This window comes from Lactuca virosa, chromosome 4 (genome assembly GCF_052849685.1).
Source record: "Lactuca virosa cultivar CGN04683 chromosome 4, Lactuca_virosa_CGN04683_v6, whole genome shotgun sequence".
NCBI classification, from domain to species: domain Eukaryota; kingdom Viridiplantae; phylum Streptophyta; class Magnoliopsida; order Asterales; family Asteraceae; genus Lactuca; species Lactuca virosa.
The window spans coordinates 345,888,104-345,913,574 of NC_136429.1; the positions used below are offsets into that span (position 1 = coordinate 345,888,104).

At 37.4% G+C, this 25,471-nt stretch overlaps 1 long non-coding RNA gene across 1 annotated transcript; it reads right to left on the minus strand.

The window, feature by feature from the left end:
• Positions 1-12,402: 12,402 nt before the first annotated feature.
• On the minus strand, positions 12,403-24,891 carry LOC145108626 (uncharacterized). The gene is made up of 3 exons (XR_013708422.1): positions 20,090-24,891; positions 13,005-13,071; positions 12,403-12,573 (listed from the first exon to the last, which is right to left on the minus strand). It is a non-coding gene; the product is annotated as an uncharacterized LOC145108626 (long non-coding RNA).
• Between the last annotated feature and the right edge of the window lie 580 nt (positions 24,892-25,471).

Genomic DNA, 25,471 nt, shown 5'->3' on the forward strand with positions numbered 1-25,471 from the left:
ATAACTTGATGGTTAATTTATCTGAATTAAAGGTTTATTTATACAGTCTATTGGAAAATTAATACCAATTAATGACATGGGGGTAGGTGGACAAATTTGGTAACCAACCCGATATTATAAATGCTCTCTTAAATATTTTAGAAAAAGTGGCAAATATTTTCAATTCTACAGTTATATATATATATATATATATATATATATATATATATATATATATATATATATATATATAAGATCATTCTATCCTTTTTCATTCTCACAATCATATTGTTTTATACTCCCTAGTTTGGAAGTGTGATCATCACATATCCAGGTAATTAAGAACTCAAACGACATGGCTGCCAAACCCAATATTGTAGACAAAGAAGCCCTTCTCAAAGTCATTGAGAACGACATCAAGAATGATCATGAACTGAAAGCTCGTATACGCTCCATGATCGCTAAGACTTGCAAGGTGTACGAAGAGAAGGACAAGATGGTTCAATGTGTCACTACCATCCAATCATCTCTCAAACAAATGCATGCAACGTTTTTCTTGATTAGTGATAAAAGAAAGGATGTTCGTGTGATGGAAAAGTTGGCCAAAATCATCAACCTGATTGACAAGTGGAATGAAGAGAGGTTGAAGAAGGAATAAATGGGGCTTTGTTTTTGTTTTTTCGGTTTTGTTTCTTTGATTTTTGTAAGGGTTTAATTTATGGTAGTTAGAGTGTGTTTTGGAATGCATATTTAATTTGGTGCGAAATGACTAATGAGAGGGCTATGTAGACATTAGGCTAACCACTAAAATAGATACAACAAGTAAAGTCCATACATAAAAGTCACATCTAACAAAATGTTATGAATTTAAAAGATAAATAAACAAATTAAGAAAACGTAAAAAATCAATAAATAAGAATTGTTTTTTAAAACAGTTAAGTTGGGAAGTAAAGGTGTAATATGATTTTGTATTTATACACATTTAGTCCCACTGAGATTCAGTGCATTGTCATTTGTCTTAATAGCAAAATTGAAATGTACTTTCTTACAGCCATTTCTCGTAACCAACATATCAAAAAAATCCAGCCATTTGTCATTCCTCTTAATCTCAAAGTAGCAATGAACTTACTTACAAAACATTTCAGTGAAAAGATATTTACTTATCTAGACCAAACATTTGTGTTTTAAGATAATGTATTGTAGAAGTTTATAAAGCATAAATTGTTGTTTATGAAGGAAAATTGTTGTGTACAAATCATTTTCCATCATAATTCGGTATTATTTTATAATAATAGTTATCGTATTATTTAAATATAATTTAATAGGTAATTAAAGTTGTTCTGTCATCTCCCCGTAAACAAACGATCATTTTTCAAAAAACCCTAAAATATCTTCTTTCTAGTTTGAAAAATAACCAAGGCTATTGCAAAAGTTTGTGTTTTAAGATCTTTCATCTTCCCCCAAAAACATCGGGTATGTTTATTTCCCTCTTTCTTGAAATTACTATGTATTTACCATGTTTATTGAAATTATTGTTCCCCTTGTTTCCTCTTAAACATTGTGATAAAAAAACCCCATGATTTTGCAACTTTGTAAAGAAAATAGGATCAATGTCTCGTATATGTCGATACAATACCGTTGATGATATTCCTAACAACGTCTTCGTTAATATTATGGAAAAAGTTGGAGCATCATTTGCGAAAGACTTACGTATAGCAATACGTTGGTAATTTTCACACACCCCTTACATATACTTGTATATGTCACATTAACCTTACCGAAATCAACTTGATTTTTTCTTATAAACGTTAAATTTTAACTTTATTAGTTGTAAAAGTATGAATGAAGCAGGAGAGGAAGGCGATGTCCATAAATGTGCCTTCCTTGATTCGATAACATGTATATGCAAATAAATTAGAACCAACTTTTCATGCAAGCAACCACAAAATTCACACTAAACTCACCTTGTTGGCGTTAGGTCTTAACCAAAGCTTGTTACGCTACACGCACCCTACATTTAACCAATATGATTTTCTATGGCCTCAATCCTAGAAGACATCATATATGATCATTTTCGTTCAACTACCCGTATGTCTCATTCAACCGACTAATAATAATTACATATGTTGATTACGATTTTTATAACAACCTTTTTCTAATAGATTACTAGATAATGTAATATTTCCTTCAGAAATAACACTCTGAAATAATTAATAAAACTCAATGTTAAAACTTATTACGCTTATTTTGTAAAACCAAAAATATTTCCATCCGTAAAATATAAGGATGTATGGCTAAAAGTGAAATACATTGAACTATGTTAGTTAATTAATCAGCAAGTTATAAAAATGTAGGGGCTATATTTGAATATTTCGATTTCCTTTATCATAGTGTAAAATAAATAATTCTAAATGTTCAGGGGCTACTCCTGTATTTTCTAAATACTTGAAAAGTGAAACGATACTTCTTAAATTGAATGAAAATGGAATCAGGTAACATAAAAAGTGCACAGTGGCCTCGACTGCCACCATTCACTTCTAATCATTTTTTAAGAAGATAAATTGTTAATATTACTAATCTCTTTTTTTTTTAAAAAGGATGCTCAACCAATGTATACACAGACCCGAACATACTTTTTCTTTCACCCGAAATCTCATTTTCTACCATTGATGAATATACAAAAGCTTCAAATTTTCACCAAATAAAATATATAAAATCACTATTAAACATCTCCAATTCTTACTGACATATTCCCGTCACAATTTTCGAAAATAAATCTAATAACAATACGAATTCTAGGTTTTATTAAACCAAAATTACACTCTTCAAATTTTTGTTAAATTGCTACAGGTTCAGTTGAATTGACACAAGGGGTTGAACCAAAACATGTAAAGGAATTGTACAAACCTATTTAAACAACCAATTCGAGCTTAAATTGGATAAACGTACCTCAATTTCAGAAAAACAACTCCGAAAATCTAGAAGAACTTTCAAACCCTATTTCTCCCTTGATTCTCAGTCGTTTCTCACAATTCTTGTGGGTTTTCACTAAATTTTTCGTGTTATTTATATTTCCTAAGTGTATAACTGATGAAACCTTTTCAGTTGATCAAATTTACTGCCCCAATGAAGGTGACAGTTTTTGCCATTAAAACTCATAATTTTCTACTAATTAACCCATTAAACCTTGAACTAATCGTTTTATTATAATGATATAATCTAATTACATATATCTTTATATATTTAAATTTGTGTTATCACAATTTTTATCATGTTAAATACAAAGTTTAAATCAATATATAAGTTAAATATCATGACAACTCCAAAATAAAACTAAAAATTTGAAATTAACTTTAAAAATTTTTAAAGGTGTTATTAGAAAGTTTTACATGATTACTGAGAGACAACGAATAATAAATTTTACATTGCTACTTTAAAAAAACAATTGAACTTAAACCATATTACTTAAGTAACCTCTTAGGCTATAGTGAGTGGGAGGTGCTAAGGATGCTACACCACCCCTACCTTGTGCTAAGGAGGGAGCTAGGAAGAAGTTTCTATGAGTGTAGAGAGATGAGAAAGGAGAGAGAAAGTATGGAGAGGTGTTATGATTGGCTGATTCTTATTTCTTTATATATTTTGATTTTTTTCTAGAACGTGCTCTATTTGGAATTTTTCATGTCAAAACTCCCCCTTAACATGTGGCATAAACATTGTGCTTGAATCCGGAAAACCCAAAAAATATTCAATTTTTAGCTTCGTTCACGGATCGCCTTTGACAAAATTTCTCAAAAATGGGTAGAAATTGTCAATTTCAAAATTCTACAGTGACCCATGGAGAGGTGTTATGATTGGCTGATTCTTATTTCTTTATATATTTTGATTTTTTTCTGTAAAATTAAACCTATTAAATTGTAACACTTCCACTGCTTACCTTTTTAATGTAAATTGTATTTATGGTGATTAATTTCATATCCTAAAGATTAATTAAACAATGATATCAACTCAGAACACTTTGTTAATTAAGTTATAACACTCAACGATAATTTGGTAATAAAAGTCATCACCACATACGAAAAAAATATATATTATTTTAGCTAATTAAATGTAGAAATAGATAGATAGATAGATAGATAGATAGATAGAGAGAGAGAGAGAGAGAGAGAGAGAGAGAGAGAGAAATATATGATTGGGTGTGGTCATTTTTGATGGTGACCACATTTCACCAGAAGATCATGGGTTGGTTTTCATATTCCACCACATTGCCACATCAACCACATTTGTGGCCTATGTCGAGCTACATTTATAAACTATTTATATATTAAATTCTAATGATAATCTTAATTTAAAATATTTCATATTAAAGTATAATAAGTGAACTATATGATGAGGAATTATGGAACATTTTAGATAATTAAGGATCAATAAGTTAAATTCATAAAAAAATCTACTGAAAAGTTTAACCGTTGTAAGGGTCATAGAGGTCAAAATTATGAAAAAACAACTTTCTAAAAAAAGGTTGATTGTTGTTTCATGAAAAATCTAGCTTGGACGATATACTACGAAATGAAAAGAAAAATGTGCCCTTAAGGGATTGGTGCATTTTGAATTGATGAAATGTGTATGCCAGTGTAATTTAGTCTTTTTAATATCCCACCCCCGTAGTTCTGACTTCATGTTCGTCGGTAAATAATGACCTGTAATTATTTCAGGTATTAGTCCTGTTAACTTTCTTCCCCAAGAATTTGTTCATTAATCTACCTTCCCAAAGAATTGTGGTTTTAGAATCTAGCACGTGTAGGATCAGCTTCTGTTGTTGATCTTGCTAACTCCCAACTTGTGTAAGTTTTATCTACATTCAACGGTGTAATCAATATTATTCCCATGAATCATTAATAGAAACATCCATTTGCAATCATGATAGTTTTATTATGTAGTTGTAAGGTTTTCCGAGACGCAACATTCAATGATGTTGCGTATCAACGTGTTTCACTGGAGATTTTGCGAATAATTTCATGGACAGAAAGTGTAGATAATCAATTCTTTAACTCATTCGTGCAGAGATGTTTGGCGATTCGAAATCTTGAAGTCATATTTTGGGATGGAATGGTATGATCAAACGTCCATATATATATATATATATATATATATATATATATATATATATATATATATATATATATATATATATATATATATATATATATATATATATATATAGTATTTTAATTGATAACTTGAATTAGATTTCTCTAAATCACAATGTATTACTCTCTTAACAAAGACAATATTTCACTTTGGGAGTATTGGATTTTGGATTTGATTGCTTGGAGTTTGCATCCCAAAGGGGAAATGTAGAGGCCACTTTTTTTGTAGGGATAATTTTCATTGCAACAACAATCCCATCCTAAGAATAAGGGTTAGAACTTTTTAATGGAACTCATTGGCCTGACTTTCTTTCTTGTAGAAGAAAAGTTTTTGTATTCTTTGGTAAACGCTTCGTCAGTTTTAGATTCCAATATTAGTTTAGATTTCTTTTTGATTGCCCAACAGCAGGCCATAATATAGGTCGTTTAAGAAATATGGATTACAATCATAATGATCCTGAAATTGAAAATTGTCCATCATGTAGGTGGGATAGACAATTTATGTTTTTCTGTAGAGTTGTAGATGTACAAAATTGAAACTTTTTACCAATTAAATCATATATATGACTACAACTTTGTTATAGATATTGCCAATTACAATGAACTCCATAGAGCTCCATATTGCCACATAATCTTTCTACATTCCATGCATACTATGAATTTTTTCCCATAATATCGAACTCTTTAAAGTTAAATAGAACCTGAAATCCATTAAATGATAAGTAGACTTGCCTCCTCTTTCAACTCTTCCATTGAGCTCACCATTGTAGACGTTGTGTAAATCAAGAAATGGTGTCTTAATTAATAAATCCTTTCCATGCATGTGTAAAACTCATTGTTGTAACTTATAACCAAAAAATGGTTTGAAAAGATAAAAGTGAACATTGAGAGTATATATGAGATTCATTAATTAAGGATATTATGGTTTTCTGTATCTTAGAAAACCATTAAGAGTTTCATAAATTTAATTAGGATATACATCATAAGTAATTGGAAAATATTAGAATATAATGTCCTTAATGCACCTCATACACTCTTTATGGCTTTATTATGGCTTTTTAAATATCATACGTAATTGGAACTTTATTAGTTTTTGTAAATGGTGGTAGAATTGTAATTAAACTAATTTTAATGATCATTTAATTTGCATAATTGAGTTTTGATTTATTTAAATATTTATATTGAATTTACAAAATGGTATTAATTAGATTATATTATTTTTCTTGGAGTTTTTTTTTAATTTAACTTATTTAAATATTTATATTGTTAAGCACACTAGAGGAAACAAAAAACATAAATAGAATTATTTTAAAATTTAAAACTCAAACATGACAACATAGAAACAAAAAGTTTATATGTTTCCTAAAAAAATCATCTTGACTCAAGGTCTGGTCATCAATGGTTTTCATGGTCTTCTCAATCCTCTCAACCAATTCCTTATTCCTCTCGATTTCTTTAGGCAGATAAATTAAAGAAGCATTGCGTGGTCCAACAGGTGGAATATGCCCAACGACTCTATGTCCTTGTCTAGGTCTTCTTGTTGCTATAGTTGCTTGAATTTTAAACCCTATTTCCTGTATTTCCAATGTTCAATGTGGATTTTTATCATTTCACTTACTTTTGCTTTATAGTTTTCCACTTTGACTTTTTTTTGCTGCTTCATCTTTGATGTGCTTGAAGAAGAGGACGCCATGATGAAGAAACACAAATTACGGATAGAGAACCTCTATAACTTGATGGTTAATTTATCTGAATTAAAGGTTTATTTATAGAGTCTATTGGAAAATTAATATCAATTAATGACATGGGGGTAGGTGGACAAATTTAGTAACCAACCCGATATTATAAATGCTCTCTTAAATATTTTAGAAAAAGTGGCAAATATTTTCAGTTCTACACTTATATATATATATATATATATATATATATATATATATATATATATATATATATATATATATATATATATATATATATATATATATATATAAGATCAATCTATCCTTTTTCAATTCTCACAATCATATTGTTTTATACTCCCTAGTTTGGAAGTGTGATCATCACATATCCAGGTAATTAAGAACTCAAACGACATGGCTGCCAAACCCAATATTGTAGACAAAGAAGCCCTTCTCAAAGTCATTGAGAACGACATCAAGAATGATCATGAACTGAAAGCTCGTATACGCTCCATGATCGCTAAGACTTGCAAGGCGTACGAAGAGAAGGACAAGATGGTTCAGTGTGTGACTACCATCCAATCATCTCTCAAACAAATGCATGCAACGTTTTTCTTGATTAGTGATAAAAGAAAGGATGTTCGTGTGATGGAAAAGTTGGCCAAAATCATCAACCTGATTGACAAGTGGAATGAAGAGAGGTTGAAGAACGAATTAATGGGGCTTTGTTTTTGTTTTTTCGGTTTTGTTTCTTTGATTTTTGTAAGGGTTTAATTTATGGTAGTTAGAGTGTGTTTTGGAATGCATATTTAATTTGGTGTGAAATGACTAATGAGAGGGCTATGTAGACATTAGGCTAACCACTAAAATAGATACAACAAGTAAAGTCCATACATAAAAGTCACATCTAACAAAATGTTATGAATTTAAAAAATAAATAAACAAATTAAGAAAACGTAAAAAAATCAATAAATAAGAATTGTTTTTTAAAACAGTTAAGTTGGGAAGTAAATGTGTAATATGATTTTGTATTTATACACATTTAGTCCCACTGAGATTCAGTGCATTGTCATTTGTCTTAATAGCAAAATTGCAATGTACTTTCCTACAGCCATTTCTCTTAACCAACATATCAAAAAATTCAGCCATTTGTCATTCCTCTTAATCTCAAAGTAGCAATGAACTTACTTACAAAACATTTCCGTGAAAAGATATTTACTTATCTAGACCAAAAATTTGTGTTTTAAGATATTGTATTGTAGAAGTTTATAAAACATAAATTGTTGTGTATGAAGGAAAATTGTTGTGTACAAATCATTTTTCATCATAATTCGGTATTATTTTATAATAATAGTTAGCGTATTATTTAAATATCATTTAATAGGTAATTAAAGTTGTTCTGTCATCTCCCCGTAAACAAACGATCATTTTTCAAAAAACCCTAAAATATCTTCTTTCTAGTTTGAAAAATAACCAAGGTTATTGCAAAAGTTTGTGTTTTAAGATCTTTCATCTTCCCCCAAAAACATCGGGTATGTTTATTTCCCTCTTTCTTGAAATTACTATGTATTTACCATGTTTATTGAAATTATTGTTCCCCATGTTTCCTCTTAAACATTGTGATAAAAAACCCCATGAGTTTGCAACTTTATAAAGAAAATAGAATCAATGTCTCGTATATGTCGTTACAATACCGTTGATGATATTCCTAACAACGTCTTCGTTAATATTATGGAAAAAGTTGGAGCATCATTTGCGAAAGACTTACGTATTGCAATACGTTGGTAATTTTCACACACCCCTTACATATACTTGTATATGTCACATTAACCTTACCGAAATCAACTTGATTTTTTCTTATAAACGTTAAATTTTAACTTTATTAGTTGTAAAAGTATGAATGAAGCAGGAGAGGAAGGCGATGTCCATAAATGTGCCTTCCTTGATTCGATTCCTTTAGGTATGGTTTTTTAACCAACACAAAAAACCTTTATTGATAAGTGTGTAGAAAAAGAAAACCTTGAGGTCTCATACAGAAAAGGAGTGGTATGTATGAATTTTGATCATCAATTTTCAGAAACTTATAATTTTTGTTGATTTGTTATTGATACTAACGTTAATGTTACTTATGTTAATGTTAATTGTAGACTGAATACTTCTACAGTGGTAATTTCGAAGTTGGAATTAAGTTTTGAATTACTGTTGCAACAAATAATCATTGGGAAGAAACTTATGTTCTTGGGATGATATACATCTCCAAAGGACATCCAATATGCAAAGAAGGTCTGGTATATACTAAATACATGTTTTGTTCATATTAATTTTTCTTTTTATTGCCATATAATCAATAATGCAAGTAGTATAAGAGTTGAATGGGGTGATGACTAGGATTGAATATGAGTTGAATGGAGTGTGAGTATGACAATAGAGTATAAAAAGAAGTTTGAATGATTAGGACATGAATAATTAATGGGTTGTGAGTGTTTTTGTATAGATTTTTGTTGGATGATGTGGCAATCCACTGAACTCTATATTGTGGAGGCATTTAACCCTCATCAGAAGAACAAATATTTGTGGATATTTAATATGTTTTCTTAATTTCTACAAAGTCTTCATTAGGTAACACACTTTAATTTAGTTTACTATGCATATTAAAATTTCCTTTTAGCCTATTTTTTGTTATATATATGTATGTTGTGGTGGATATTTAATATATTGGACTAAAATTGTTTTTTATTTCTCATGTGTAATTGTAGGTTTATACGTGTTGGGTAATTATTTTGGTAAGTTGATTGTATATGATCTTGGTTTTGTTGATTGTTCAACAAAAGTTAGGAAATTCTTGCAAAATATATTTGTTCGACATAAACCTTCAGAAGATCAAGTCATGACTTTAAAATGTGAAGACCATACCATTGAAGAGGTCACTGATGAATATGCTGACGATGATCATGTATTGAAATTTTCTCGTATTTGTAAGTGGTATTAGGAGTACATTGGTTTTTGTAAATTTGTAAAATATATTCATTAATTAGGTACATAACACTTTATGGTAACTATAAATGTAAACACAATACTTTTTTTGGGTTTTTTGTTGATTTGAATGTAAATAGCTAGTAATATGTAAATTAAATTATCTTATTGTAGTAAAAATGCACGTGTTTTAATTTTTGGATGTTGTTTATACACTTATTTAACATTTAAAAAATCATAAGTTAAAGGTGATCACTTAAAACAACCAATAGGAAATGAATTCTCACAATTGTAGTGGTTAATTTGTTATTTGACTTCAAGTTAGGGTGTTTGGTATTTCATTTAAAAACAACTTATTGACTTATGGCTCTTTAAAAAGTCAAAAAAGTCAAAAAAAAAACGTGTTTATCAATATGGAAATTACTTTTAAAATAACATTTAATTAACCCTTCAAAAATGAGAGTTCAGTAAGGTAATTTTGATTTCTAACTTTTCAAAACTCCTTATAACTTTTTGGGTTGTAAAAGAGAAATATCCCTTAAAACATGTATAAAGCCAAGACAAACACTTTATCAAAAACAATTTATTGACTTATTGGACTTGGATAGTTTGAACCGATTTTACTGAACTTGGATAGTTGGGTTTCACTTAGACCATTAAGGTACATATCAAATAAAAAACAGGTTATAATAGTTGACATTTGGCCAGCGTTTTCGGTCGTTGCACGACTTGTCACCGATTTTCATGTTAGAAACTTCAATAGAAGATTTAATCACTTAAAATGAAACTTCAACACCATATGTTTCGCTTAATAATTGATATAAATTAAAGGCACATATAAAATAACAAAACCCGTTAGTAAAGAGGACATTTGCCCACCGTTTTAGGCTGTCACACTAATGGTCACTTTTTTTATGTGAAACCGACGTGAATGTGTAAAGTCTAATATGCAATGGTGACTCGCTTTCAGTAAACTGTCATGGAAACAATCATGTGAATTAGTCTATGACCTTTAGTGATGAGAAAAATGAAAACCGAGAGCACCCAGTTTTAACAAACTGATGCCATAGCGAAGTTTTGTACTAGTGTAAAAATGTGATCTTGGTCCCTTTCCTTTCTTCATGCATGAGATTGGAGGCTTTGGTTTGTGTATTAAGTTAGGGTTTGGTTATTGGACTCAATCTAGACTTGGAAAGTCATAAAGGTGGAAACTTTATGACTTGGAATGTTAATTGGGACTAGATTTGAGCTTTAGACGTGGTATCTTAATGAAACAAGCACTTAATAGAAAAATAGGGAAGCAGTTGAGTACGATGGGAATACCTGGTGGTATGTTGTGTGTTCCTCGTTGATGCCATGTAATCTGGAAAAAGGTGCACTATGATGGGCGTAATGGTTGAGTATATTGAGCGTACTCGGTCTATGTTGACTTTGTTGACTTTCTAAATTATGACCTTTGACCTTGGGTTTGACCAAGTTTGACTTAGTGGTATTTGAGGTATTTTAGATGGTAGAGTGAGTTTAGGTCACTGTCTGTTGTATAGGTGACCGGTAGAGTTAGCAGTTGGAGATGTGATCTGTTTAGCTACATTCAGACTGTAAGGTGAGTTTCTTCTTACTGTACTCATGGGTCGAAGGCACCAATGCGGGCCAACTAGCTTATAAGTATATTGGTATATAGGATTATGGTGTGCTGATTATATGTTAGATTGGTAGATTTGTATGATTACCTGTATTTGCTAGTTATATGTTTATCTGTTACATATCTTGACATGGTGTGGCTGGGTTGAGGTTGTACTGCTTTGTGTTGTCGGCCAACAAATTCGGGTAGTCCAGTCGGGAGATTGTGGGCTAGTGGCAATCCAATCGGGAGATTGTGTGCCAAAGTGGCAATCCAATCAGGAGATTATGGGCCAATATGTCAATCCAATCTAGAGATTTTGGGTCACGGTAATGGTTGTGTGTGGTACTTTGGGGGAACTCACTCATCTTTGGATTATAGTTTAACTATTATGGTTTTAAGTCCTTTAGAGGACAAGGTCAAGGAGAAGGCTCGATCATGCACATCCTTCGTATTTTATGATATTTGATTTTGGGATACTCTGATTCACGACTATAACTATTGGAAACTATGATTGGTAAACATTTATGGTTTTTGGCTTGATTTGAAAATGAAAATTTTATCGTGAGTTTTAGGTTGTTACAAGTTGGTATCAGAGCTCTTTTCTGAGAGAATTGGATGGGCATTCGTGTGAATCCAGGCTCAAACTATGGATCTATAAAAGTTTTCAAAATGGTTTTCAAAAACTGTTTTCAAAGGTAACCAAGGAAGGATGAGATGTCTACGATCATCCGGAGCAAGAAAGTATACCCCAAGTTACCCACACTTTTATTTGTTTATGACGTTTATGATAGAATTGCATGCTAGTGGTAGGCTAGGGATCTTGAGGAAATTGCATGATAGAATTTCCTGATGTATGATGCCTGATAGCCTAGGAGAACTTTTTGTATTATAGATGAAATTGACATCATTATTGTAGTTTCTTAGTGTCTGCATCATAGTTGTACATAACTAAGATTTTATAGCCTAAGAATATGTAACGACCCAAAAATCAAGGGCAAAAATTTCATTTTTCAATATAGTTAAACACGAGCGTCACTTATTGCATACACTCAAAAACATGGTTTAATTAAAACAATTATCAGAGTTACATCCCAAAATCACGTAATGCGGAAAACATGGGTGTGTGTGTGCTGCGATCAAGTCGGGCCCTTCCTTTCCAAACCGATGATACCTGAAACCATAAACAAAACTGTAAGCATGAAGCTTAGTGAGTTCCCCAGAGCATAGCCCACATAATCACATAAACCATACAAATCACATAAGCCATATAAGCTACATATAAGGATGTCATGGAAACCCTCCAAGGTCTTACACCGGGTGCCATAGGAACCCCCTCATGGTCTTAGCCCACTGCCATGGGAACCCCTACATGGTCTTCACTAACTATGTGAAATCCCCATTTTCGCGGCCAGAAAAGACCGATTTTGTTTATGCTTTATAAAAATCAGAGTACCTCTTTTAATAAAAATGTTGCGGAATTTGTTCCTAGAAAAACATGATAAATACGTTATCAAATCATTTCCAAAGAAATGTATTTCATTCATTTTCAAAACATTGGGATGTCATCGTCAATACAGAAACATAAGCATAAACAGAACTTACATTCATTTACACTAGTGATCTACATCTCTTTTAAATCTCTCAGTGTAAAGTAGCTTCATATCGACACCTGTCATACAAATAAGCTTGAGTGAGTCAGGTTGGGAAACCTGATGAGTACATAGGGTTTTCAACCCACAATAATATAATTATTATGTTTAAACATCAAACAATCAACCCAATTACCCATCCCCATTATCTTCTTTACTCTGAAGGATCTACCCTAAGAATCAATTATTCCTCGTTCATTCATTCCTAAGTATCATCCTAGGGAATCGGCACGAAGTCCATCGTCACCACGGTTTAGGCACTAAGTCTGTATAGTCGCCAGGGTTTATACAACAGGCACTAAGTCCGCATAGTCACCAGGGTTTAGGCACTAAGTCTGCATAGTCGCCAGGGTTTATACAACATGCACTAAGTCCGCATAGTCGCCAGGGTTTTGGCACCACGTCTGCATGATCGCCAAGGTTTAGGCACCAAGTATGCATGATCGCCAGGGTTTAGAGTACACCGGGTGAACACATCGTTCACAACACCTACAGGTTGCGAGCCTGCTAGTGTTCCACTGGACTGTCTAGAATAGTCCGTGGTTGTCATCCATACTCTGTTGAATGACGGGGCCATCATTTGGGAACTAGGCTTCTCACATCATCCACCTCTCACCCTTACCTCATGGTATATATCACCTCTCAACTCATCATCCAACTCATATTTCATCTACCCATGTTTTACCCAACATATTATGTAGATATAAATACTTATATAGTTTAAATCATATAAAACTTGTATAAAATCGTTCATCCAGCATAGATAGCAAGTATACAGATAATATGCAAACATAGCATGTAGTTTATATAAAATACTTCATATCTATGTGTAAGATGAAAGTAACTATGCACTCACCTGATTAGGTGGTGACTCGGTACTCGGACAGTGCTTCGCTATCTCAAAACAATTTTCCCTTGACAAAACCTAGTATCAGTACCACTAGGGTTTAGTCTAACGTTAACCGAGACTAATTAATAGTCTAGTTATTATTATTATTATATAAGCGTTAAGCAATGCTCTTATATAACTCATAATAATAGCCCAAATAATTATTTTAAGGTCCTAATAACATAACTATATTAAAATATAAACTATACTAAAGATAGGTTAGGCGTAGCTCACTTACAGTGGGTTTTTCTCAAAAACCAGGCTTCGCTGGAGTAGCGTTCCCGAGCCGAAAGGCTCTTTTCTTGGGACTCCAGGAGCCTCGGGGTTTCCTTCGGGTGCTAGGGGGTTTACCTAGACTTTAGGGGGGGTTAGGGAGCTTAGAGAGAGAGAGTGTAGAGAGAGAAAGAAGAGGATTGAGGTGTGAGGAAGTTGGAATGCCCGACACCTCTATTTATAGGGAGGCTGGCTGATGGACTCGCCGAGTCTTGACACAGACTCGCCGAGTTGGTGCATGTGGCAGCCTTCTGGTGGTGCCACGTGTCCTCTTTCTAGTGGTGCCACGTCACCCAAACTCGCGTATCAGCCTCCCGACTTAGAAAAATCATAACTCTCGCATACGAGCTCCGTTTTCGACGTTCGTTTTTTCCACGCGTAGGTAAAATCAATATCTACAACTTTCATTTAGACTCTGTCAGCTAATTCTCGACCGATCTTAAATTTAACAGTAGGAGGAGATTAGACTGTTAAATGACTGCGAAATTCATAACTCCTTCATATGGACTCCGTTTTCGTCTATCTTTTTACCGTTGAGTTCCTATTAATGAGATCTTCAACTCTCATTTAGGTCGCGTAGGCCAAAAACCGCTCGAACTAAAATTCGAGTTTCGGGTCGTGCACTGCTATGCCAAATCTTAGAAAATTCATAACTTCCTCATACGAAGTCAGATTTGGGCGTTCTTTTTTTGTATGTTCTCGGTTTAACGTATACTACAACTTTTGTTTAGATCACTAAGGCTAAAAAGTCCTTTATAAAAAATTCACTATTTGCGTCTCCCGGTGCCGTGCCGGTTTTGCCGAAAAACTTCGACGGGCCATAACTTCTTCGTTATAACTCGGATTTCGGCGTTCTTTATATATACGGAACCCTTGAGACATATTCTAAAACTTGGTTAAGATTATTTACTCTAAATAATCTTTTGTCGAAAAGTCGTTTTCGACCCCTATTATCTCTAAATTGACTAGCCCGGATCTGCGGGCGTTACAATTATCTCCCCCTTAGGATGATTACGTCCCGGAATCATCAACGAAACAGGACAGTATAATGACTTCATACGTTATCTCTTCATCCTAGGTAATAATCGTAACTTCTTTGTTCCTTCGAATTAGTATCTAACTCTTGGACTCCTTGACTGTAGGCGGCGCTCGATCTCGCTCCCGCTCTCTGTCTCATGTTAGACCTTTAATCATGACCTTTGATTCACACTCCCGATCCTTATTGGAGACTCCTTCTTCTTCTTAACAAACTTAAGATAAGTTCTTTTATTACTATAATGGACCGATGTGTCATATTCTAATGACCTATCATCGTATGTTGCAACGCTTAGACTCAGGTCTCTTAGAGTCAAATTCCAGAACAGACTATACCTTCCTTATTGTTCTAATGGGATCTAATCACATCTTAAAAGGTAGCATTTCTAGCTACAAGCAACTATCGGGATACCTCTACTGATCGCTTTTTATTTCAATCTTCTGTCTTAAGTCAGATGCTACATCGAACTTGATTCTCTGAACCACATAACATACTCAGCGTAGTCGGACTCAATTTGATATGATCACTAGGGTCGGAATAATAACAATCTTCTTAGTCATTACCGAAACAATGGTAAAGACATACTTCAATAAAATGGTATCAATTACTAGCTTCTTGGTAACCTTGTGACTTTCCCTGATCCAAGTGCGAGTCCTGTGTTTCCGGTAGTATAGGCCTCTACTACCTTTCACACCTACTCATACTCGTCCCAAGTATTGTCTCGCAATTCTCCAAGTCATTATCACAAAAACAATTTTAACACATACAAATGTGTCCAAACAATCATATAATTTTCCGTAGACTCTACTAGGACTTCTTCCATGCGTATCTTCAATCATCAATTCTGTTTCAACTCGGTTGGTGGTGGAAATGTCATACGATGGCACAACTGCGGGAATTACACCAATCGTTCCATCATCCCGCCAATCGAAGGTGTACTTCGGACGTACCGTACTCCTCTAAACGTACTGCCTGACATATTCTAAAGGCAAGATACCACTCTTACGATATCTTCCGATATGTGTCATTCACTATCATAAGACTTTTCATTTCCTTTATTTACTCAATTCTCTATGAGTCTTCACCATGACGTTATTTTCACGGAAGCATGCATTCAGTGCATCGAGACGAGAATATAGATAAAGAAGATCTAGACGTGTAATCCTCCTTATTACTCCAAAAGTTACATGCCAGTTCTAATACCGTAATCAAACGTTTAGAAATCTACACACATAAAATTTCCAGATCCGGTCGGCAACAGACCATAGATCCGATCAAACGATAACATCATAAAACATCACAATCATTTAACACATAAAGCAATTTAGGCATCTTCCCTAAATGAGCTAGTGCTCGTGTCTATTTAGGTGTACTTTCCTAAAATTTATTAGACACACTCCTCACCATCATTGCTTAGCATTCTAAGTTTAAGTCTAGAAATAAATCCATATTCCTAGTTCGCTTAAACTAATGCTCTGATACCAACTGTGACATCCCCATTTTCACGGCCAGAAAAGACCAATTTTGTTATGCTTTATAAAAATCAGAGTACCTCTTTTAATAAAAATGTTGCGGAATTTGTTCCCAGAAAAACATGATAAATACGTTATCAAATCATTTCCAAAGAAATGTATTTCATTCATTTTCAAAACATTGGGATGTCATCGTCAATACAGAAACATAAGCATAAACAGAACTTACATTCATTTACACTAGTGATCTACATCTCTTTTAAATCTCAAAGTGTAAAGTAGCTTCATATCGACACCTGTGATACAAATAAGCTTGAGTGGGTCAGGTTGGGAAACCTGGTGAGTACATAGGGTTTTCAACCTACAATAATATAATTATTATGTTTAAACATCAAACAATCAACCCAATTACCCATCCCCATTATCTTCTTTACTCTTAAGAATCTACCCTAAGAATCAATTATTCCTCGTTCATTCATTCCTAAGGATCATCCTAGGGAATCGGCACGAAGTCCATCGTCACCACGGTTTAGGCACTAAGTCTACATAGTCGCCAGGGTTTATACAACAGGCACTAAGTCGACATAGTCGCCAAGGTTTAGGCACTAAGTCTGCATAGTCGCCAGGGTTTATACAACAGGCACTAAGTCCACATAGTCGCCAGGGTTTTGGCACCAAGTCTGCATGATCGCCAAGGTTTAGGCACCAAGTCTGCATGATCGCCTGGGTTTAGAGTACACCGGGTGAACACATCGTTCACAACACCTACAGGTTGCGAGCCTGCTAGTGTTCCACTGGACTGTCTAGAATAGTACGTGGTTGTCATCCATACTTTGCTGAATGACGGGGCCATCATTTGGGAACTAGGCTTCTCACATCATCCACCTCTCACCCTTACCTCATGGTTTTTATCACCTCTCAACTCATCATCCAACTCATATTTCATCTACCCATGTTTTACCCAACATATTATGTAGATATAAATACTTGTACAATTTAAATCATATAAAACTTGTATAAAATCGTTCATCCAGCATAGATAGCAAGTATACAGATAATATGCACACATAGCACGTAGTTTATATAAAATACTTCATATCTATGTGTAAGATGAAAGTAACTATGCACCCACCTGATTAGGTGGTGACTCGGTACTCGGACAGCGCTTCGCTATCTCAAAACAATTTTCCCTTGACAATACCTAGTATCAATACCACTAGGCTTTAGTCTAACGTTAACCGAGACTAATTAATAGTCTAGTTATTATTATTATTATATAAGCGTTAAGCAACACTCTTATATAACTCATAATAATAGCCCAAATAATTATTTTAAGGTCCTAATAACAGTACTATATTAAAACATAAACTATACTAAAGATAGGTTAGGTGTAGCTCACTTACAGCGGGTTTTTCTCAAAAACCGGGCTTCGCCGGAGCAGCGTTCTCGAGCCGAAAGGCTCTTTTCTTGGGACTCCGGGAGCCTCGGGGCTTCCTTCGGGTGCTAGGGGGTTTACCTAGACGTTAGGGGGGGGGGGTTAGGGAGCTTAGAGAGAGAGTGTAGAGAGAGAAAGAAGAGGATTGAGGTGTGAGGAAGTTGGAATGCCCGACACCTCTATTTATAAGGAGGCTAGCTGATGGACTCGCCGAGTCTTGACACAGACTCGCCGAGTTGGTGCATGTGGCAGCCTTCTGGTGGTGCCACGTGTCCTCTTTCTGGTGGTGTCACGTCACCCAAACTCGCGTATCAGCCTCCCGACTTAGCAAAATCACAATTCTCGCATACGAGCTCCGTTTTCGACGTTCTTTTTTCCACGCGTAGGTAAAATCAAGATCTACAACTTTCATTTAGACTCCGTCGTCTAATTCTCGACCGATCTTAAATTTAACAATAGGAGGAGATTAGACTGTTAAATGACTGCGAAGAATTCGTAACTCCTTCATACGGACTCCGTTTTCGTCTGTCTTTTTACCGTTGAGTTCCTATTAATGAGATCTTCAACTCTCATTTAGGTCGCGTAGGCCAAAAACCACTCGAACTAAAATTCGAGTTTCGGGTCGTGCACTCCTATGCCAAATCTTAGAAAATTCACAACTTCCTCATACGAAGTCAGATTTGGGCGTTCCTTTTTTGTATGTTCTCGGTTTAATGTATACTACAACTTTTGTTTAGATCACTGAGGCTAAAAAGTCCTTTATCAAAAATTCACTATTTGCGTCTCCCGGTGCCGTGCCGGTTTTGCCGAAAAACTTCGACGGGCCATAACTTCTTCGTTATAACTCGGATTTCGGCGTTCTTTATATGTACGGAACCCTTGAGACATATTCCAAAACTTGGTTAAGATTATTTACTCTAAATAATCTTTTGTCGAAAACTCATTTTTGAGCCCTATTATCTCTAAATTGACTAGCCCGAATTTGCGGGCGTTACAAACTACCAATCAAACCATACATACAAACATATAAGCTAAACATGCAAACATATAAGGATACCTTTGAAACCCTCCAAGGTCTTACACTGGGTGCCACTGGAACCCCCACGTGGTCTTAACCCACTGCCATGGGAACCCCCACATGGTCTTAACTACCTGCCATGGGAACCCCCACATGGTCTTTACTAACTGCCATGGGAACCCCCACATGGTCTTTACTAACTGCCATAGGAACCCCCACATGGTCTTAGCTAACCAAATAAGTATCATGCAAGCTAAACATACAAACATACTAGGATGCCATGGAAACCCTACAAGGTCTTACAGCAAATGCGATGGGAACCCCGACATGGTCTTAGCCTGGAATGCCATGGGAACCCCCCAATGGTCTGACGTCCAACTTCCTCGGAAACCCCCAGGGTCTTCCATGCAAGTATCACAGAGACTGCTATCATATTATATATCACATAAACAACTAGTATACCGCATATAACATAATAGGCCATGGGAACCCCCACATGGTCTTAACTAACTGCCATGGGAACCCCCGCATGGTCTTTGCATAGATACATAACATATTGACAGCACATTCGCAAGTGACCACTACATGCAAGAGTCACGAAAACAACTAGCATACTACATATAACTAATGGCCATGGGAACCCCTACATGGTCTTCACATAAATACATAATGTATCGATAGCACATCCGCAATAATCATCACAACTAGATAAATGGGTTGGCCTTGGTGCCTTCGACCCATTGGTATGTGATGGGTTTTGAGCATCCTAACAACCTTAAGGTGCACATACAACCCTAAATGCTTTGGATCTATGTTTTCTCTAATTATACATGAAATTTGATTTCCCAAAGCATTACCCTAACTAGCATACAAAAACATGTGTACTTGTATAACAAAAGTAGTTAGATGACATACCTTTCTTGTAGCTTGATTCCTTGGACCTTTAAGAGCCTAGCACCCCAAATGTGATGCCTCAAATGCTTCACACAACACCACCAACAATGGAGGACTTGAGAGAAAATGTCTTGCTCAAAATTCGGCTATAACTCTTCCAAAGATTACTTAGGTCCAATTTTAGGAGCTTAGGGTCTTCTTATATAATGTGGCAAAACTAGGGTTACACCATGTAAACCCTAATGTGCATAACCTTCCATATTCCTTAGGCTCCATGGGTTTATACCTCCATGGATTATCCATGGATTGTCACATTGGTTTAGCCCAAAATAAAGAATTATGGATCATTGGCCCACATTATAAGAATCAATGATTTACACAATCAATCATCATATATTTAACTAGTCTCTTTTGATCACTAAATTAATTCCAAATTAATTATTGATCAATACTAATTAAATAATATGGTATGTGGTATGATGGGGGAACTCACTAAGATTTGTGCTACGTATGATATGTGGTATGATGGGGGAACTCACTAAGCTTTGTGCTTACGGTTTACAGTTTTGGTTTCAGGTACCTCTTCAGCGAAGGGGAAGGAGCCGGCGCGGTAGCGGCACATCACACACATACTGGATTTCGCATTATGAGATTTCTTGGGATTGTACTCTGATTTTTATTACTATGGATGATATGGTTTCGAGACACATTGTTATAGTTTTATAGATTGATTTGACGTTGGTGATGTTTTTGGTAACCTATTTTATGAGTTACTTAATTAAAAATGAAATTTTTGACCTTGAAAATTGGGATGTTACAAGTTGGTATCAGAGCCTTGGTTTGAGGGATTCGGGCACGCTCTCGAGTGTGTCTGGACTCAAACTAAGGACTTGGTATGGAAATTTTCAAAAGTAAAATCATTTTATATAAAGGAATTTGAAAGGAATTTGAAAAGATAAAAGAATTTTGAAAAAGAACAAGATGTGTGATGTGCGCGACCGGCTGAGCTCAAGTATGTTTTCCCCAAGATACCCATACATGTTATGATATGTTATGTTATGATATGGTTATGAGAATTGCATGCTAGATTAGGGCTAAGTATCTAGGAGGATGCCTTATATGCCTATTGTATGAGCTTGTAGACTTGCATGCTAGTGCTGATCAGTCAGTGATAGGATAACCTGTTTAGGTTATGCCTGATTGTATGAGCCTTTGCATTGTATGAACAAATTCCTGATTAGGGGATAGGATGATTTGAATGGAATATGTTGGTTATATTCTTCATTGTCTGAATGTTGCTTGCTTTGTGCTTTGTGGGACTCTTAGTAATGTGAGCTAGCTATTAAGTGAATATGCTAAGTCACATGTGGCACATGCTGGATAATCTCAGAGTGATAGATTTGACCCTATTGCGCAGCTCTTGTTTGAGTCCAACCGTTATAGGGATGGGTCCTTTACTCGAAGGATTATCTGATCTCTGTTGCATATGGCTATAATCATGAGGTAGCTAGTTGACATTACTGGGAATCTTTCAGCAGCTGAGGACTGGGTGGGTTGGAGAGTTACCCTAGGGTAAGCCTAGGATGGGATTAGCAAGAGAGCAGTAGTAGTAGGAGGGACTTGGTGAAGTCGAAGCACTCCTTGAGGAAAGTACGGATAGATGTGAAAGGTAGTATGGGCCCGTACTACTGGAAGCAGAGGATCCGTACTCGAGTCAAGGAGGGCTAAGATGGAATCAAGGAACTTTAGAGTGTATGAGACTTCCCGAGGTTTATGTATGATTCTGACAGTTATGTGTTATGTTTCAGAATGGTGATGATCACACGACACGGAGGAGGAGGTTCAGGGTCAGGATCCGGTTCAGGATCAGGTTCGGTAGCAGGTACCGAGCCAGTTGATGAGGGACTATGTGAGTTCATTGCTTCTGAGATCACGAGAGGTATCCTTGAGTCGACCCCAGTGATTTTCGGGTCGATCAAGGAAGGGATCATTGAGTTGATGGAGGATCGCCTCAGGGAGTTCAGGAGTGACATGGCACACAGCCAGTCACGGTCACGCACAATGTCCTTCAAGGACTTTAGGGGCAGTGGTGTGCCGGATTTCCCATGGGGCTAAGGATCCCATCGCAGCCAAGAGATGGATTGCAGACATTGAGTCTGCACAGTTGACGAGCTTCTGTCCTGAGGGGTCGAAGGTGCGATATGTCGACGGTTGTTTGAGAGACCGGGCCAGGGACTGGTGGGAGTCGGTTGGTGACTCGTTGAGAGTCTCGACTATTGAGACTATGACTTGGTCGGACTTTGTGACCAGGTTCATAGCTGAGTTTGTGCTGGCTATGGAGCTTCAGCAGTTGGCCAGGGAGTTTCTCGATATGAGGCAGACGACTGAGTCAGTGGCGGAGATTACCGCCAAGTTCTGGGAGAGGGCATTGTTGGTGCCCCAGTATGCGGGAGACGAGGAGATGCGGAAAACTCGCTATCTTGATATGTTACGAGCTGATATCCGGGAGAATTTCAGCTACTCAGCTTGCCCGACCCTGGATTCTATGATCGTCAGGGAGAGGGAGAGGGAGATTGATTTGGAGCACATCCGGAAGAGGAAGGCGACAGAGGGACAGGCGACTGGGGTTTCGGGTAAGAAACCCAAGGGATCCGACGTTAGGTCGAAGGGCCATCAGGGCCGGATCAGCTGCGGAAAGTGCGTCAAGCGGCACGAGGGGGTGTGTAGACTAGGGTCATCAGGCTGCTATAAGTGCGGCAAGACGGGGCACTTCAGCAGGGATTGTACTGCCCCTGCGCCCACGTTCCAGACATCGGAGTTGCTGTGTTTTCACTGCAACCAGCGAGGCCATAAAAAGGCCAATTACCCCCAGTTGACAGCAGCAGCGCCAATGAAGGCGCCAGCTCCAGCGACCCTGCGGATTACGGATGGCCGACAGGGCAAGATAGAGGCTCCAGCGGTGAGGATCCGAGCCTTCCAGTTGACTACCGAGGAGGCACGTGTCGCACCCGATGTGGTGACGGGTATGATTTCTTCTCCCTAGCTTTTATTATATGTTGATTACAATACTTATGTGCTATGTTATCTGCCTTGTTTAGGATCATTCCATGTGAACGGTATTCTAGTTCAGGTGTTGTTTGATTCGGGTGCTACTCGATCATTTGTTTCTCTTGCACTTAGCAAGAGGTTTCCTAAGTCTTCGGGCATGCTGGATTGCCCTCTAGAGGTGGAGATTGCTGACGATCGATCAGTTCGAGTCTCGCATGTTTTCAGAGATTGTGTTTTGAGGCTATTCAAGGAGCGTTATTTGGTAGACTTGGTTCCCATTCCGTTGCGTGGGAACAAGGTGATTATAGGCATGGATTGGTTGAGCCCCAACGGGGCAGTGATCGACTGCGCGCAACAGTTGGTTCCTATCAGGACCCCGAGTGGGGGAGAACTGGTGATTCAGGGCGAGAGGCCACAGCGCGGACCAGCACTATGTTTAGCAACGAGGGCTAGGCGCTACCTTCAACAGGGTTGCGCTGGGTATGTCGCCTACGTTATGGATACCCGGGAGGCGGGTAAGACGATGGTGGCAGATGTTCCGGTGGTGCGAGATTACGCGGATGTATTCCCAGAGGAGCTACCTGGGATACCTCCGGAGCGACAGGTGGAGTTCAGGATCGACCTAGTCCCTGGTGCGACTCCGATAGCCAAGGCACCATATCGGTTGGCTCCTCCCGAGATGCAGGAGTTGTCTACACAACTGCAGGAGCTGTTAGACAAGGGATTTATCAGGCCTAGTAGCTCGCCTTGGGGAGCCCCGATCCTGTTTGTCAAGAAGAAGGACGGGTCGCATCATATGTGCATAGATTACCGGCAGTTGAACAACCACTCCCGAGGATAGACGACTTGTTCGACCAGCTCCAGGGAACATCTTGGTTTTCCAACAACGACTTGTTCGACCAGCTCCAGGGAACAGGCTACCATCAGATGAGGGTCAGGGATGAGGATATACAGAAGACTGCTTTCCGGACCAGCTATGGTCACTACGAGTTCGTGGTGATGCCCTTCGGGCTCACCAATGCTCCTGCCACGTTCATGGACCTAATAAACCGCATGTGCAGACCGATGCTAGATCGGTCTGTGATAGTTTTCATTGATGAGATCTTGGTTTACTCCAAGACAAAGGAGCAGCATGAGGAGCATCTGCGAGAGGTTTTGGACACCCTGATAAGGGATAACTTGTATGCCAAGTTCTCCAAGTGCGAGTTCTGGTTGCGCGAGGTGCAGTTTCTGGGGCACCTTGTCAACCAGAACGGGATATTGGTTGACCCGGCCAAAGTGGAGGCCTGGGAGGTTCTGAAGTCTCCATCTGAGATTCGGAGTTTCTTCGGATTGGCAGGCTATTATTGGAGATTCATTCAGGACTTCTCCAAGATAGTCGTACCTATGACCCGGCTGACGAAGAAAGCCGTTGTTTTTCGCTAAGGACGTTGAGACAGAGACTGTACGAGGCGCTGAGCAACAGGCAGCGTTTGAGACGTTGAGACAGAGACTGTGCAAGGCGCCGGTCTTCGCCCTGCCCGAGGGCGTGGAGGATTTCGTGGTGTATTATGATGCGTCCATTTCAGGTTTGGGCGCAGTTTTGATGCAGAGAGGGCATGTCATCGCCTATGCCTCGAGGCAGCTGAAGCCTCACAAGGCGACCTACCCGACGCATGATTTGGAGTTGGGGGCGGTCGTCTTCGCCCTCAAGATTTGGTGACACTACCTCTATGGGGTCCGTTTTACCATCTACACGGACCACAAGAGTTTGAGGTACTAATGGATCAGCCGAATCTGAACATGAGGCAACGTCGGTGGTTAGATGTGGTGAAGGATTACGATTGCGAGATCCTTTACCACCCGGGGAAGGCCAATGTCGTGGCCGATGCGCTTAGCCGCAAGGCAGCGCCGATTAGAGACATCTGCATGAGTATGACGGTGGTGACTCCACTTTTGGAGCAGATCCGAGAGGCCCAGCAGGAGGCTATGAAGGAGGAACATCGGAAGAGCGAGCGTATTGTGGAACTGATTTCCTCCTTCGACTATGATAGCCGTGGGTTATTGACGCTAAACCGCAGGGTGTGGGTTCCCTATCATGGGGGTGTGCGCCAGGTTCTGATGCAGGAGGCACACAAATCCCGATTCTCGATTCATCCCGGGGCAACGCAGATGTACAGGGATCTTCGACCCGATTACTGGTGGCCCTGCATGAAGTGGGACGTCGCCTGGTACGTAGAGCGATGCTTGACCTGCAGGAAGGTCAAGGCCGAGCACCAAAGGCCACACGGCAAGATGCAGCCGCTGGACATTCCCATGTGGAACTGGGAAGATATTACTATGGATTTCATCACCAAGCTCCCCAGGACTGCACGG